This window comes from Eublepharis macularius, chromosome 4 (assembly GCF_028583425.1).
Source record: "Eublepharis macularius isolate TG4126 chromosome 4, MPM_Emac_v1.0, whole genome shotgun sequence".
In the NCBI taxonomy this organism is placed as follows: Eukaryota; Metazoa; Chordata; class Lepidosauria; order Squamata; family Eublepharidae; genus Eublepharis; species Eublepharis macularius.
In genome coordinates, this window is record NC_072793.1 from 127,722,074 (window position 1) to 127,740,494 (window position 18,421).

Here is an 18,421-nt window from a genome sequence, read left to right on the forward strand (position 1 = left end):
AGCCTCTATTAAGGGGTCAGGGCATTTTCCCCAGGGTAAATGACAGCCCTTTGTGTGGCTTAAAAAGACAAAGAAGAGTAGCTTGATAGCTCTATGTTCCTTATAATAAATCCAGTCTGGCTCATTGACAAGCCTTACTGTGGAAGAGCTTCCATGTTTATTCCAGGGCTTGCTCTAAACCAGCTGTTCAGTCACAGTATTTCTTTTCCATCACAGGCCTTTCACCTTTTCTGTCTCAGCAAGTTACATGTCTTGTCAGTGCTCATTGACAAGCTCTCTGGCTGACATCCACATTGTATTTTAAGCATATGTGGTGCCTTGACTAAGATGGCTCCCTTGACACAAATACAATCCAACATCCATGTAGCTGTTGCATTGAGCAATAACTCCCTCTGTACACAGTAGGTATGCTGTGTGCAAACACGCTGGCAGGAAAACAGACAGCAACAGAGTGCAGACCCCTAGGTAGGCAGGAAGATCTTGTAATTTGGAGGGGGTGGGGGTTTAAAGAGCTTCTCAGAGCCAAGCTAGAAGTGACAAATTATACTTGAATGGCAAGTGAACAGACTTACATGTATTCCTCCCTGTTCACTTGCGCTCCATGCAACAGGGAGGAATACATGTGAGTTTGTTCACTTGCCATTCAAGTGTAATTCGTCACTTCTAACTTGGCCCTCAGTCTTGCAGTAGGCTGAGAGCTGGGCATACTGTTTGCTGCAAGTAGCCAGTGAATTTTGGCAACAGAGAGCAGCATGCAGGCATGGGCCCTCAGCAGACCAGGACTGTGATGTAGGCTGAAGGCAAGCCTTGAGCCTTTGGGGGGCAGAGAGGACATGGGCCTCAAACTATGGGCATTCCCCCAAGAAACAAATCCAACTGATCCTTGAAGTTGCAAGGAAGTCTTCCTCTTAGCCATGTAAAGGCCCATGGAGTATAGGGTTACAACAACATGGAGAAAAAATGCCCTGCCCCCTTAATAGAGGTTTAATAGAATGTTATTTACCAGGTGGTGTTATTTAACCCAATGCCATGAAAACTCCACTTGATCATTTCCATACATTAAGACTGTTAAAGTAGCAGGACATATTTCCTCCATGTTGTTGGCAACTCTAAGGGGAATTGTCCTCATGGGGGAGGATACTGCATCCCATTGGGAGGGGGAGGAGAGGGGGCAGATCCTTCATAAAATGGAATAATTATTAAATATTTTTACATGTCAGAGGTATCGACGTGGTAGCAAATAAGCATTTTTCAGAAATGGCAAGCAAAGTGGGTCAGTTTGAGTGCCTGAGACTATTCGGCACCCATGAAAGTGGCCCTAATACTGGCTCTGTCGCATGCAATGCTACCTGCACACCCAGGGTGTATGCATCTCAATATGCACCTTCAGCAATGGACTCCACTGAGAGCGGGACCACAAGTGACGCCTGACACAGGTTGGACACTTGCGAGCTTCCCTCAAGTTTTGATGGGAAATGTAGGCAGCTTGGCGGAATATTGGACAAGTGACAGTTGAAAAGTCCATTGGACAGCAGTCAGAGAGTCAAGCTGCAAGACCAGGATGCCTACATTTCCCATCAAAACTTGAGGGAAGCTGACTAGTGTCCAACCTGTGTCAGGCGTCACTTGTGGTCCCGCTCTGAGAAGATCTGTCTGCTCCAGTAAACATTTTGTCTGTGTAAGTTTCTTGTGTGAAAGAGGTCTAAGAACAAAAGTGGCAAGTGCTGCCGGATTTCCACTTGAAGATGGCCCTTGGAAGCATCAAGAGTGAGTGTGGCTGCTTTGTGTTTCCCAAAGCTGCTTTGGTTACCCTCCTTCCCAGCCTGCTGAAGCAAGCAAGACTTAACTTTTGCCCTGCACTAGGCAGAATAGGAGAAGGACAGAGTGAAGCGGCTAGTGCCTCCAAGGTTTTGGTGATGATTGAAAGTGCCATCAAGTCATAGCCAACTCATGGCGACACCTGTTGGGGTTTTCAAGGCAAGAGACAAACAGAGGTGGTTTGCCATTGCCTGCCTCCACATAATGATCCTGGTTCTCTTTGGAGGTCTCCTATTTGATTACTAACCATGGCTGACCAGGCTTAGCTTCCGAAATCTGACAAGATCAGGCTGGCCTGGGCTATATTAAAGGGACAGAAGGTCTCGGTGTGGTGTGTATCCAAGAACAGCACAGAAACAAACCTTTTGATATAGAAAAGTTACCTGGGAGGTTGGCATTCCTAAACACACCTAGTGCCTCAACGTTCACTCCCAAATGCTCAGAGACATGCTAGATTAAGATGCCTATAGAAAGCATCATTAAACATGTGGAAATTTAGGTCCTGGCATCCAAAACTTAGTTTATAGCTTAATTAATGTTTAATAACATTGTTTCCCATGTAAGTGCTTGGAGTGGAGTGCAGGGAATGAAAATTTTGGGCTGCAATCCTATGCAAAATGTCTTGAGAGTAAACGTCATGGGCTTAGGAAGTGAATGGGCCATACTTTTAAGAAAACATTGACAGGATAAGGAGGAACTCTTACATTACGAGCTACGATGGCAACATTCCTACTGGGGCTGCTGCTTTGCAGAGTAGGATAGCAGTGGGAAAAGGGACTGTGGCTCTCAAGTCAGATTCTGAAAGAGATCCAAGCCAGAGGCTCTCCCTTTGTATTGGAATGCACGTTCACAGCAGGCACCGTATATGTGAGACTCTCAACATTGTTGGGTCGTGGGAGCCTTGTGGGTGGATTGTCAAGCTGCCAGTGAGCATGTAGGAGACTGCACAGCGAGGGGAAAGAACCGAAACTTCTGGGTCACCAGGCATTTCCCAACTAAAACAGAATTCCTCCAATTGTGAGTTCCAACTGCTTGATGTGAGTAAGGCTGCCAGATGTCCCTCATTTTAAAAGGTCCCTCTTTCCAGAACATCTTGGTTCTATAGAACACAGGGCTTATGTATCTGTGGCATGCAATAAATGCCCCTTATTAAGGACCCCACAGCTCCAAAGCAGTCCTTATTTTTGTTTGGCAGCCTTGTGTGTAAGCATTGGACTGGAAGCATCGGACTGAAAACACATGCACAGATGTGAAAGGATTTTAAAATGTGAATGTACTGCAAGAGAAGAGTGACGTTCTGTTATCAAAGGCTGCCCTGTCCCTCTGCATGTTCCTTCCCATCTCTAGTATGAACTCACACAAATACATGAATGAAGCTGCCTTATATATTGAGTCAGACCATTGCTCTACCAAGATCAGCACTGTCTACCTTGAGTGGCAGCTTCTGTCCAGAGTCTCAGAGCTGAGCTACACAAGACACCAGACATGTGTTCTTCATGTGTTGGGTCCTGTAAGTTTCCCTGGGTAGTGTAGTCTTACAAAGAACAGCCTCTTGATGCAATTCTCCACCAGGGGAAGAGCAATGGGAGGGATTCTCTCTCGCAAAAAGCCTCGGCTTGGGTTTTCCTCCAGGAGCTTGGGGGCGAGGGAGGGGATGTAACAGGAGGCAGGAAATCCAGGGTGGCTTTTTGCAAGAGAGAGAGAGAATCTCCCCACTGCTCTTTTTCCCAGAGGAAAATTGCATTGCAGATTCTCTCTCACAAAAAGCTAGGTGGGGTCTTTCACATCACCTACTATCTGACCCTTTAACTGGAGATGAAAGGGATTGAACCTGGGACCTTTTGCATGCAAAGCAGATGCTCTGACACTGTACAAGAACCCTCTCTTTCTTCAAACCCTTTCTTAGATGCTTGGCCAAAAGGCTCCTTTTAATAGCAATACCTATGCAAACCATATTAATCAGCAGGAATTTTAACCTAGGGGAATTCAACAGAACCGATATGGTGAGCAGTGGTATCTTCTCTCATACACAGAATAGCTGGAAATATAAGGCATGTGTGATCTGACAATTGCCATTAGTCTCTCTGGAGTATTTACAGATCTTTTCAGGCTCCATCAAGTATAAGAAGCAGGAGGTTAGTGACAGTCAGTATCTGAGAAAGCAGCATTTTGGGGGACTAAAGTATTTTTGTAAAGAGAAACAATAACATAGTTTCACTGCAAGTACTTGTTAGTTTAAATGTGTTCCTTTTATGGTAGTAAAGCCATTAGAAGAGGGAAATGCCCCTGGAAGCACCAGGAGAAGGAAAATTACCCGTAGATTCTGGAAATAATGCTGAAACATTGGCAAGGTTACCATTAAAATTGGTAATTAGGAAGTTGGAACTCCAGTTACAGAAACAGGACTGAGAATAAACAAAAATAGTTTGAGAAGCCACACCACGAATTCAAACATTTTAACATGCCGAGAGACAAGCTGAATAGAAGTATGGAGTAGAAAACAGATCCTTTAAAGAAGCAAAGGATCAAACCGCTAGAAACCACCAAATACAACATCTCGAGGTGAAGGCAGATGTAACATTCGAAGATCAATGGAGCTCGTTTGCAAGCATCCTGATGTATCTTTTCCTTGCAGGTCTTGAATTCTCGAGGGAATAAATGGTCATGTATAGCTCCAACTGGTTAGTGCCTGTAATGTTATAAAGACATTTTCCCCTCCCAAATTCCCTGAAGTTTTGCTACTGTCAGCAAAGGATGAAAGTGTAAACAAATTCATATGTTATTTTAAAAAAATGAAGAGGAAAGACAAACACCTGATCCAGCATTTAACTTTGTATGTTTCTCATACAATTTAGTGAAGAAACCCCATAATACTTCTGTTGAATCATGTTCACTTTTGTGTTCCAACATCTCTGTTAGAAAAAAAGGAGATTCAATACAATATTATTAGGCCTAGAAAGTATGTTTTAACAATGAAGTAGCCATATGCTGTATCAAGTCAGATCTAGCACAGGATTTTCTACTGTGATTGACAGCCGTTCTCCAAGGTCTGGGGAAGAGAAGGGCCTTGTCTCTGCTACCCAAGAGCTTTTAGTTGGAAATACAATGGACTGAAACTGGGAACCTTTTGCATGTAATCCCGCTCTACCATTGAACCATGGCCTCTCCCTGAATTAAATCATCCCCTGTTGTTGTGGCATATTTATCAAAAAGTTACTTTGTACCAGTGTTATGACCATTTTTCCATCTGCATTTTAAAAGCCTCTCCCACGAGTTGGGTAGGAAAAGTCTCTTCTACTGCCCACTTCTCCCCCTCCCACTATTTACAAAACAGACCCCTGGAGTCATAGATTGTTTGTGTGAGGCTGTAAAAAGCTACTGATTATATTTAATCATAAAAATTAATCAAAGCTTAGAAAATGGGTTTATTTTTTTCATTTACCTATGCTGAGTCTATCTTCATAAGATAAAAATTGCATAAAATATATCCAAGTTTTTCTGAAAAGTTTCCACTTCATCTCTCATCTTTCCAGAAAATACGCTTCTTCCATGTACAAAAAACTAATGAGGTGCCAACTTAAGCACAGAGAGCTTAACTTGTAGAAATGTCAGTGAAATTAATGAGAAGGGCTGTCCGTGCAAATAGCCCTTTATTGAAGATTTAACTTCCTTGTTAACTGCTACCTTCCCTATCACTCACTGCAATGCTGCCTAGGATTAAAAACTGGAGAGGATCATGCTGTACAGAAATAGCCTCCAACACAGATAATGCTGAACAGAGAGAGACAGGGTTTTAAAAAAATAACTGTGCTAAAAATAAAAACCAAATACTTCAGTACAATTACACTGTGCCATCTTGCAGCTCCTCAAACATATGTTGAATTTTCAGGGCCATATGCTCAGTTGGTTTGCTTGCTACAGAGAGAAGAGGAAAAAAATTAGCTGCCCATTAATCCCATTAATCCTCGGAAGAGGGAGTGTTAGCCTGAAACTTCCTATTTGGTCAGAAGCCAAATGGAATTGCAGCTAAAGATGAGAAGGTGCCCAACAGAGATTGGTAAGAAACTCAAGGTCAGAAGCTGTGTGGTCTTTGTGTAAGGGGAAGGGAGAGAAATTCAGCCATGTGACAGCCTAGGTAGGCTGCCATGGAAACGTGACACAGGGTGTGAAGAGACTGGCTCTGGCTGCTGCTTGAATAGCTGGTGTGGAGAGTTTGAGGAGGCCAAACAACGCAACTGGGAAACAGCTGGCCAGTCCTAATTGGTTTGTGCTAATATGCTTATAATACAGGAATCCAATGTGCAAGAAAATTTTTGTATGACTTCCTTGATCATACCTGGGCCATGGTCTTCAACTCTCCCCTGCCTTCTTGTACATCTGCCCACCTCCCTTCCTACCAACAGCATTCAATCTCTCCTGCCCTGCGTGATGTTTTTCTTCAACTCCCTGCTTACTCTATCCTTGCTTACTTCAGCATCATGCTTCCTTTATCTATAATGCCCCTTAAGCTTTCCTTCTCAAATCCACTGACAACTCTGTCCCTTGGGTCCTCCATTTCCCCTTAGTTCCCGTGCCTCGTGCACAGTATTTCTTTCATCATCCTCACCCCAGTCTTCCTGTTATCGTAGTTGTGTCCCTACAACAACAACTACCTGTCCTTATATATATGCCATATTGGTCATATCTTTATTTTTTCTAAACTATAAATGTGCTGCCAACTAACCAACAATGGCTTGCATGGCAGTTAAAATCTTTAAAATTTTTGAAACTTTAAAATAATGTGAAAATCTCCACTTTGTAATTCCCTTTATGGAAACAGCATTGCCTGTAAATGCTCTATCACTGATATTTCCCAGCTGAACAATCAGCATTTCTGTTACTGTTCCAGGACACCACAGCAACTTAACAATAATATAATAATAACATTCAATTTATATACCACCCTTCAGGACAACTTAACACCCACTCAGAGTGGTTTACAAAGTATGTCATTATTACCCCCACAACAACAAACACCCTGTGAGGTGGGTGGGGCTGAGAGAGCGCCTAGAAGCTGTGACTGACCCCAGGTCACCCAGCTGGCTTCAAGTAGAGGAGTGGGGAATCAAACCTGATTCTCCAGATTATTTATTTATTTATTTATTACATTTGTAGACCGCCCTCCCCATCAGATTAGAGTCCTGCCACTTAACCACTCCACCAAACTGGCTTCATCTTAGTGAACAGGTGAAGATTTGGGAGCTTATATATCAGTAGTTTTTATGCAACTTCATCATGGTCTGATGCCTACTACAGGATTAAAATGATCAAATGAAGTAACAATCTTAACTGGCATGGATACAGAAGTTTGGACAGTTGTTGGCAATTGTATTTGGTCCCAAATGTATTGCTTCCCGTTCAGTTCTGTTCAAGTTCTTGTCAAAATCCATTATCCTATAGGTGGAGCTACCTATGTAGAGTTCCTATAATGTACAAAATGCAAGGATTAATAATCCTTGCTAATATATCCTACAACATGCTGCTCATGCGTAATGTGGCTTTTTCATTCTATGGAAGGTAATCATAATTCTTTTTATTTTACAAATACTTTGGTGTGCTATGTATTGTCGAAGGCTTTCACGGCCGGAGAACGATGGTTGTTGGGGGTTTTCCGGGCTGTATTGCCGTGGTCTTGGCATTGTAGTTCCTGACGTTTCGCCAGCAGCTGTGGCTGGCATCTTCAGAGGTGTAGCACCAAAAGACAGAGATCTCTCAGTGTCCAAACACTGAGAGACACTGAGAGATCTCTGTCTTTTGGTGCTACACCTCTGAAGATGCCAGCCACAGCTGCTGGCGAAACGTCAGGAACTACAATGCCAAGACCACGGCAATACAGCCCGGAAAACCCCCAACAACCATCACTTTGGTGTGCCTTTACCATTAATGCACTTGTGTTCTGAAATGTCCTGCATGCATTGTCCACAATGGTAACATGTAGGAATTGATGCTGGTATGATGAAGCGCAGTTTTATTTCATTGAAAATGGTTCTGTTTTAAGAAAGGTGAACACCTAACTTCACCTTCTCATGCTACAAAAATGTACAAGGAAATGAAATCATAATGAATCAGATATCTTGCTGGTCATCTTTATCCAGTCTCCCTGCTATAAATGTGAACTTTGAGTGGTACATTTTTGTTTGATTACCTCTGTAAAGTCAGCTTCGGTATAAAAAAGTATAACAAAAGCAGGTCTGATCACTATCCATGAATGTGTAATATTTCCTCTTACATAAAGCTAGGAAAAGAACCTAGGAAGGCAACAGAAGATTCATAATGCTGATGGATCCTTAGGCACAGCCAGTTACTTCAGGTGACCTTAGATACACAGATGCAGAGACAAACCTCTGTGATTGCACCAGTTGGAGTGCTCTCACAAAAATACCTATGTTTTGTTCAGTTGATAGTCCTAGTCAGAAAATCAACTGTCAATCTTGCCAATGGCATATATTGATAATGGTAGAGGTAAAGAGGTCATGCAAATGAAACATTCCGAGCCTGCTTGTTCCACTAGTGAATCTATGCAGGAGAAACCTGAGTTGTTGAAACTTGAGTTGTTGTCTTAGAGCCAGCAGAAAAAGTGTCTCCATCAGCCAGAGAATTCTTTCCATAGCAGAGGGTGTTAATCATACAGTTACAGAACTGGACAGATAAAAAAACCTATATCAGCATGCAGAACTACCAGCATGCTTGGGCACAGCTTCCTTTAGGAACCAGAACAAAAGGTCAGACGTACGTCTGGCAAGACATAGGCCACTGGAACATTAGCAACATGAATGCCCTGATGATGAATTCACTCTATCTTGTCTTGCCCTGCTATCACTGCAATCCTTCCCAAACAACACTCTGTTTTATTCTGCCCCTCCATGGCCCTATCAGATAAAGGCAGTGTAAGATTTCAAAGCAACTGACTCCCACCCCATATGCTGAACCCTTGGCACAAACCGCTTGCAGAGAAGTAATTGATAATGCTGTAATTTATAGTTTAAAAAATGTTTAGGATTAGTTTTGTTGTCATGATTGGTTCACAAATGATGAGAGTCATTAGCAGCTTGCTGTTCTGATAACATAACAAGGGAGGCAGACCTTTTTGGAAACCAGCTGAGCACAAGCCTCATCCCCTGGAGAGAGTGTTAGAACATCATCTCCCGTCACTCACCACATCATCTCTCTTTAAACAAGTGATTAGGGATTTATATTAAAAACATCATGATGCATTGTATCTGAGCCTATTATATAGATGCAAAATGTACTGTGGTTCATACATGATCTAATCTCTGTTTAGCAATGACCTTGCCTGCAGAAGCCACTATCTTTTCACCTCCTCTACTTCCTGTTTTATTACAGGGGGATGAAAACATGGCCTACCTTACAGGAGTCATTAAAAGAATTAAGAAAATGTATATGAAGCATTTTATCCACTTAGGAAGAGTACTATAAACACTAAATGTTGTTATATTATTGAAAGCTAAGGCAGCATTGCCAAGTGACCTGCTTGTTCATTAAGGTGTAAATCACTGTGTTGTGGGTAACTGAGCTCTTATCAAAGGAAGCTCAGTTGGTCATGAAAACATGGCTGATGTCAGATCCTTGATGAGTAGAGATAGGCATGGTCTGCATAAGAGACCTAATTTCCCCACGAATTTACCCAGTTCATCGTTCGTGAACACGTGGGCCATGGGTGCGTGTTCTTTTCACGAAAGCGCCGAACTTTGGGGCATTCTGTCCGTTGGCCCGTCATGTCAGGATTCCCGCCGTACCCGCTCAAACAATTTCCTAGGCAATGGTGTGGAGCCACCTTCCCCGTTTGGAACACACCAATCTTAGCCCAGGAAACCTTGATTGGCAGCTCTGTCAGCCAAACAGAGATCACCAGCGTTTCTGCATAAAAGACAAAGCGCGCGAAGCCCCGCTTCATTTTGCTGGCGTGAGGACGCGAGTTAGCTTAGCAACTGCTTGCTGAGGGAAAGTTTTTCTTTTTGAGAGAGTGCGGCTTGTGCCTTAGGGCTTTGGGGCTTCGATTGCAAGTGAGATTACTCTGTTCTCCATTCCTGTTTAATTTTTTTCTCCTTTCAATTCTGGTTTTCTTGAGAGCACTTTTTAAAAAATCCTTTTACCATATTACTGGGTTACTCTGATTTCTTTCCGCTTTCGAGTCCTTGAGTTCTGGAGCTCAATTCCCCCCCCTTTTTTTCTGGGTTGCCGGTGGGTTCTATTGTGCTCTGACCCCACCCACTCGCAGACCCACAGTGGGTGCAAGGCAGCTTTGGGCGCTGTCTGCTTGAGTTCTTTCCTTCTTTCCCCCACTTTCTTTCTTGGCTGCTGATGAGGTGCAAGGGGAGACTGCTGTTGGGCTCTGTGAAACACCTACTCTCTGGTGACCGGCAGCTCGCTTTGGGGGCTCTCTCTGCTTGATAGCTTTCAAAGCCTTTCACTCCCTAAATAGTGGGTGACTTTGGGGGAGCTTTCCTGCCTGGCTTTTGAGGTGCAAGGGGGGGCTGCTACTGGCCTCTGTGAAACACCCACTCTCTGACGACCGATAGCATGCTTTGGGTGGCTCTCTGCTTCACTTCTTTCAAAGCCTTTCACTCCCTAAATAGTGGGTGACTTTGGGGGAGGGAATGGGGATCCCTTACCATTTGTGCCACCCAGTCTTCTAGGCAAGCCTCTTTGGCCGCTTCTTGTTCTATCTCTTCTGCTCATGACAGGGCCGTTTTTGTCATGACACCAGTGACCTCCTCTTTCCTTGTGGCCACCACGTCAGTAAGGTGTGTTTCGGGTGAAGTGAGGCGGGAGGGTTTGTTGTTCCTTTACTACACCTGACACGGTGTTCTGGGGAGGTTGACCTTTCTGAAGGACATGTATGTGCCTGCCCCCACCATGCAAGCACCTTCCCACCCAAGAAACCACGTTGGTGAGGTGTCTTCTGTCTGTCACACCCGCTCCGTGGCACTTTTAATCTGCGTGCCTTTCCATGGGGGCAAACGCACCAATCTGGACCCTGAAGGCTTGAGCTGTCAGAGACCATATAATCTGGATGCTGCATGAACCCCGGGCGCAGGAACCCCCCCTCCTGGACACTCTAGCAGCAATTCTCACGGGTCAGAAAGTGGATGGATTCCTGTGGAAGCCACCACATCTCAGAGACTTTTTCACCAACTGCCATGGCATCTCAATGCTGGGCCAGCTTTCAAATCACCCTACATGCGGGGAATGGTCCCTCCCTCCCCTACCGTCAGGGAGGGTTGAAGTCATGGTTGCCACATTGAAGGGGTGGGGTTTGTCAACAGGTAGCACTCCTAGAAAGGGGAGATGGTCCTTGATAGGTAGGCCATCTCTGACTGAGAGGTGCTGTAGAGGGGTTGCAGAGACGCAAGGCGTTGGCTATTATTTTGATCACCACTTTCCCTCATGATGGGGAAGGGCTACGTGACCACCGCCACGTCAGTGAGATAGGTGTCTTTAGTGGCCCTAGGGTTGGCCCCAGTATCAGTAGCCCTGAGACCAGGGTAGGGTCAGATCTCTAAACCACCACCAAGGCACCATCCCTTTTGGTATGCCTCGTTGTAGATGTGGGTTCTGCTGCTGAAGATACCAGCTGTGAAGGAAGGCTCCATTCCTTCCTCTTCACATCCCTTTCTATGTGGGAGGCGTTCTCCCAAAAGTGGAGTTCAAGTAGCCTTGCCAGAAGATGGGGAAGGCATGTGTTCCTGTCCATTCAGACGCACCTGGCCCATTGGAGAGGTGGTTTCTGACAGTGGACTTATCTCTCAACCAGGGGGTCCATCTTCTCATCGAAGTGGGATGACACATGTCCACCCTGTGGGTGTTATGTCTTCCTTTTCTGGATGTTCTGCTGCCACTACTACCACGTTGTAGAAGTGGGAAATGGTTGCAGAACACAATAGAGAATTGACCCTTTTAGTCTGCTTGCTGTCCTTCCCCTTGCTTGTGCCGGAGACATCATGGGAGTGGTGATTTCTCTTGGTGACAGCCCAGCTACTTGCCTCCCTTTTATCCTCAACTCAACCTTTAGAAGTATGTTTTTCTGGGGCACTCTTCCATTCTGTCGCAGCTGCCACGTCGGAGAAGTGGGTTGCTGGCTGGTTGACAGGTGGAAGGGAAGGAACTTTTTTGGTGAAACTGTCCTTCTCCCGGGGGTGTGAGAGGGTCCTTCAAGGAGGGGACCTAGAACTGTTCTTCCCCCATGTGTGAGGAAGGCAGGTGGGGGTTGACCCAACCAAGCAGGCACCTTCCCATCCGGGACACAACGTTGTAGAGGTGGGATTCCTGTTAGCTGTGGCAACCCCACAGCCATTTGGTTTTCAAAATAAATGGCTTTTCCATTCAAAATAAAACTGGTGTTCGATGGGAGAAGGCCTCCCTAGTGAATTCCCATCAGAGAGGGGTTTTTTGGCTGTCACTTTCTTCTGAATAACATTCTCTCCATGTTTCCTGCCCCCCCCCCAACAACAGGGGCACATTACCAAGGTCTCCCACCACCAGGGGTGGGGAAGGCATCCATCCTCCTGTTCCTTTCTGCTCTGTCGTACAGGTGAGTGGTTTGGACAGTCGATGAAAACACTGTCCTGGTTGTGCATGAACTTCTCTTTTCTGAGCACCATGCCACCTTTACCTCTCTGTCACAGCCACTGTGCTCAAAGGAAATGTTTTCTCTTCGGTAGCAGTTTGTAGGGCAAGCTTCTTTTGCCACTTCTTATTCCATCTCTTCTTTTCATGCCTTCTCCGTCTCATCATGACACCGTCCAATCTCCTCTTTTCTCCCGTCCACCTCGTCGGTGAGGTGGGTTTCGGTTGACTGGAGGTGGGAAGGGTAGTTGTTCCTTATCAGCACCTGACACAGCGTTCTGGGGAGGTTGACCTTTATGAAGGGCATAGTCCTGCCCCCACCAAGCAGGCTCCTTCCCAACTGGCACACCATGTTGGAGAGGTGGGTTCAAGGCAAGTTCCCTTCAATGGGTGCGCTGCCCTTCACAATCATGTTTTTCAGGAAGATGCGTACTAGTTCCCCTGTGCTAGGCACTCCCCCATTGTCTCTGGCCCTCCATTGCTTCGTGGCAATGGATGTTGGGGAATGCTTTGGTCACATCCACCAAGTTGGTGAGGTGGGTTCCTCATGCTGTTCTGGGCTGGCAACTACACCCCAAGATTTCCCAGTCTCCACATTAGTGGGCTTCACCTTCTTTTGGGCACCTTTTCTACGAGTTCATGGCCAGTGTCTGCATGTGGCAGAGTAGGACTCTGCCCCCACGCCCCTGCTCTCAGAGCTACCCGCTGGCTATGGGTTCAATCTCTCTGGGTACCTCTGCTGAAGGTTCATCATTTTTCACCTGCTTACCTTTTGTTTTTTTTGGTGAAGGTATCCTGCCAGCTAGGGCCAGTTCTCTGTATGTGGTGGCGTAGAGCTCCCATGCAAAAAGGACTTACGTTTCTGTCCTGTCTGTTCACTTAAAGTCCCATTTCCATGGTACTTGGTATGTCACCCCCCAATCGGGGGAAGGGGTTCCATCGGTTCCGTCCAGCCACGGGGAAGGGGGGCGTGGCAAGCACATGAGCTTCCTTTATTGACTGCATCACATTCGGTGGGTATCGTCGGCGACCATCCTTTTCCTGCAAGTGCAGCCCCCCCCCCGAGTGCGGAGGCTGCTTCCGCTCCCCTCCCCCAGCTGTGGGGAAGGGGGCCGCGGCAAGCACATGAGTTGCCTTTGTTGACTGCATCACATTCGGTGAAGTGGGTATTGTTGGCGACCATCCAGCTCCTGCAAGCACAGGGGGCCCCCAAGTGCAGAGGCTGCTTTCGCTCCCCTCCCCCAGCCATGGGGAAGGGGGCTGCAGAAAGCACATGAGTTGCCTTTGTTGACTATATCACGTTCGGTGAAGTGGGTATCGTCAGCGACCATCCTGCTCCTGCAAGCGCAGGGGCCCCTCCAAGTGGTAAGGCCGATTCCGCTCGCTTCCTCCAGTTGTGGGGAGGGTGACCATCGCAACAGCATGAGCTTCATTTGCCAACACCACCACGTTCAGTCATGGGGGTGTTGTCGGCGACCGTCCTGCTCCTGCAAGCGCAGGGGCCCCTTTGAGTGGTGAGGCCGATTCCACTTACTTCCTCCAGGCGTGGGGAAGGGTTCCGCGGCAAGCATATGAATTCTGTTTGTTGATGGCATCATGTTCAGTGAAGTAGGCATCGTCAGCGACCGTCCTGCTCCTGTGAGCACAAGGGCTCCTCCGAGTGGGGAGGCCAGTTTCAGCAGACTGCAGGGCATGTGCAAGGAGGGGTGAGGCCACGATCAAAAGACACCTCTCCGATGTGGTGGCCACCCTCCACCTGCACACACAACTCACCCTGTCCCCGGGAAGGGGGCCCCCACAGGGAGGGGGTGGTGGCCGCCATCACCCACCTCTCTGTCTTGGCGGCCGCCCTCTCCCCACTCACCCCCAACCCGTGCAAGCTAAGGGGGCCCCTGCAGGGAGGGGGTGGCTGCCATCGATACCCACTTCTCTGATGTGGTGGCCACCCTCTGCCCTCTTGCCCACTCACCCCACCCTGTCCCCGAGAAGGGGGCCCCCAGAGGGAGGAGGCGGCCGCTGACACCCACATCTACAATGTGGCGGCCACCCTCTCCCCACTCACCCCCACTTGGTCAAGTGAAGGGGGCCCCCACAGCGAGGGGCGGCCGCCACCATCACCCACCTCTCTGTCTTGGTGGCCGCTCTCTGCCCTCTTCCCCATCGTTGCCACCACTTCCAGCAGATGTGAGATCTTCATGACCGGCACTCCTCCTCTGAGACCTCTCCAGTCCATGGAACTTACAGTCTCCTGTGCACTGTTGGGGAAGGGATCCATCCTTGCTGCCACGGCCAGACGGTAGCCACATCCTTCACGGCCCCCATGTGTAGGTCGTGCACGATCCCCTGGCGATGGACACGGTCCAAGGCATTGGGGAGGGGGCCACAGCAAGCACATGAGTTGCCTTTGTTGACGGCATCACGTTCAGGGAAGTGGGTATCGTCGGTGACCATCCTGCTCCTGTGAGCGCAAGAGCCCCTCCGAGTGGGTTGACCACTTCTGCTCCCTTCTCCTAGGTGTGGGGGAGGGGGCTGTGGTGCCTAAATGTCCTTCCTTTGCCGACTCCACCACGTTCAGTGAAGTGGGTGTCATCGGCGACCATCCTGCTCCTGTGAGCACAAGGACCCCTTTGAGGGTCAGTCCCCAAGGTCCAGTGAAAAGTAGGACAGTGGCCCAGGTCAGAGCCCTGCCCCTAACCCAAGCAAGCAGACACACCATGTCACTGAGGTGGGATTCATTGGCCACTGCCCAAAGAGGATCCCTCTGAATAGGGTAGCATAAGTCTCCTTCCCCCAAGGTGTGGAAGACAGACGTCCTTTCCATTCCTCCCATGCCATTCCAGCAAGGGGCCTTTGAATTGCTGAATGATCTCCTGTTGCAGAGTTGGCTTTCACTCAAGTACATCCATTCATTTCCCATCATGGGGAGTTGGTCTCCCTGCCCCCAGGGAGGGCATCTGTTGTTGATGCAGCCCCATGTAGGTGGGTTTTGTGGGCAGCCACCTCTCCTGGACAGGAGCACAAGTCTCCCTCCTTCCACCAAGGACGGGTAAGGGTCAGTCAGAATAGGGGAGGGGAAGTTATTGTTTGTCTAAGTCTTTGGGAAAGTGATAATTGAGGAGTGTTACATGAAAACCTTTTGGGGGGGGGAAGTCTACTAAAGTGAAAATCTGTGGGAAAAACAAGGCCTACTGAATCAAACCGGTTCTTGAACCGGTTCTCGAACTGGGACGGTCCGTTTAAAAGTTCGTGGTCCGTGAAAGTCCACGAACCACGAACCGGCGGTCCGTGGCCGACTCCTGGTCCGTGCCCATCTCTATTGATGAATGAAGATGCAGAAAGCAATACTGGCATATGGGACCCAGCAAAAGAGGAATAAAGTGACTGCGGTGACAACCATGTGGGCGACTTTTTGCTTAGTCTTCAGGGTGCTGGAGGTCTCCTGTTGCTAAGATGCAGCCTTACTGTGACATGACATGACAACAGTGAACTGTTAACCATTGGCACAGCTAGGAAGGGGTAGAAAAAATCCAGGGACTGCACAAACTGCACTCTGGGTCCTGGGAGAGCACGTTCATTGCAGAATATCCTTCTCAACAAGGGACACTTGAGATATATGTACTTCAGTTATGTCATTCTAAAGCTAAAGTTGCTTTTCACTGATAATTGTAACCAAACAACAACCTGGGAATAGATCTTTTTAAAGAAGTTTTACTTCTTCATAAAGCCCACAGTGAGGGTTGTATGAAAAGAACACTGCCTGAACTTTGTCCAGAGTGGAAATGTGAAGGGAATAAAACTTGATCATGGGTAAAGATGGCCTAAAAAGAGCAAGCTAGTTTGATAGTGTTTCTCTTTTGTTTATTCTTATTTTCTTTCAAATAATCTAAAACAGCACAGAATCCAAATGATTGAAAGGTGATTTTTGAAAGTGACTGGAGTGCTGAAGGATTTTTCCTTTGCTTTTTGTTAATGACACTTTCATTGTTGATTAACGCATGCAAGAAAAGATGGCTTTGCTGAAGCTTACCATTTTACCTAAGGGATGAAAGTTTACAAGAAATATGTTTTAAGGCTATCCTGACATCCTTCACCCAAACCAAAGAAAGATCACAACTGTAATTACTGTATAGAGAGTAAGAGAAGTGCACAAAGTCATATTTTTTAAAAAAATCTTTGTACTACATTTATGTTTATCCTGATACAACGTATCTAACCAGTTGATTCCCAACTCCTTCCACAAACATCCTCATGCAAGATTAAGCACAGTCAACGTACCTTCCTGCAAATAGAAGCTAAACTGTAAATAGTATCTTCAAGAGCAGCTTTCACCACTAGGTGAAGTTTGTGAGCCGCACAGTAAATGCGTTCATGGCTCACCTGCCACACCGCTGCCCTCATGTTCTAGCCACCATCTGTCACCATGCATCCCATGGTGACAGTGCCCTCGCCTATCCAGCCATCCAACTCTCTCCTCAAGGTGGCCGCGATGTTCTCTGCTCTGTGCGACATGTTGAGAACCTTGGCGTGGAACAAGGCCTTGCGGTAGCTGGCCCAGTGGTCTCCCACCCATCCCTGCCTAACACTGGACACCTCATCCCCACCCTGAAGGTCTTCGGGTTGCCACCAGTGAGCAGTAAGCACACTAGAGCAGATCCAGATGTTGGATGTGAAGTGCACAGTTCTTCCAGCAGCGCGGGACAACTGTGCCTTCACATGGTCCCTGGCAGCCCTGAAAAATGAGGGCACCATGGTCCTGCTCAACGTCGTGCAAGCAGGGATCATGTACCAGGGATAGGCATCATGGAGCAGCCCCCGGAAGCCGAAGTGGTCAACTAAGGAGAACAGCTGACCATCTACTGCTATCATATTGACAATGTGGTGCGTGATGCACTGCGTCGCCTTCTGGATCCCCTCTCTGGGCACACTAGTGCCCTGCATACCAAACATCTCTGTCAGAGAGGCTTGGCATCCTTGCCCTACAGGAACCCGTGGGTGGAGAGCACCAGAGGAGCCTGCCTCCTTCTGGCTAGCTGGCAGCTGTGTGGTGCCACTTGAACTCTCCCCCCGAAGAAGCACTGCCTGGCGTTGCCTCTTCAGTTGGTTCCGCATTCCAGATGTGGAGAGATGGTTCACATCCCTTCCACAACTGATCTGTTGCCTGCAATGCTGGCACTGGGCAAACCGGGGGTCCTCCATTCTCTGGAAGTGACCCCAGATATCGGAGGTAATGGGGGCCTCACGCCACACAGGGGAGGCACTTATGGGCCTCCCAGGAGACACCTCCTGGGAGGTGCTCGGTCCAGACACACCGTGTCCCACTTTTGGCTGGGCAGTTGGAGATGGATGAGGATGAAGGGGCAGAGATGTGGCTTCTTCCACTACAGTCTCTTCCTCTTCCTCCAGCACCCTCTCCTCCTGCACAACTGTGAGAGGTCTGCTGCTGGGCTCAGAGAAAACAGGAGAGGACTGCCCAGCAGGGGGTTCCTCCTGCAGTTCCTCCAACATCCTACGGGTCCCTGGGGTGAGCGTGAGGGACAGAAAAGTCACGTGCCCCACGTCCATCCCAGGAGACACCACATGCTGCCCCTCCTCCAGCAGCTGGGTCTCAACCACTGGAGGAGGGGGAGCCTCAGCAGCAGGCCCCTGCCCAGTGCCAGCCCCTGCCTCAGACACCTGGGTTGGGGATGGCCCTCCAGCAGCTGCCTCAGGAAAGAGGGCCTTGCGAACCCTCTTCCTGTCACCAGAAGCCAAGCTGGTGAAGGGCAGCAGCGCAGGGGAGGGCCTCCTCCACTCAGATAGGGGGATAGCCGCAGCAGTCCCTCTCCCCCTCCCCTCCACCCCTATAGACTTACCTCTGGCCTTTCCTCTGAGGCCCCTTTCAGCTTTCCTATCAGCCATTCTTTACCCTCCTTGAACCTACACTTACCTGTTGTAAAGTTTTCATTTAAAAAACCCAAGTTTACAATTTACCTGTTTC

At 47.8% G+C, this 18,421-nt stretch overlaps 1 long non-coding RNA gene across 1 annotated transcript in view; it reads right to left on the reverse strand.

The window, feature by feature from the left end:
• Nucleotides 1–18,421, reverse strand: part of LOC129327302 (uncharacterized) — a 29,252-nt gene that overhangs the window by 10,123 nt on the left and 708 nt on the right. The window lies entirely within an intron of this gene.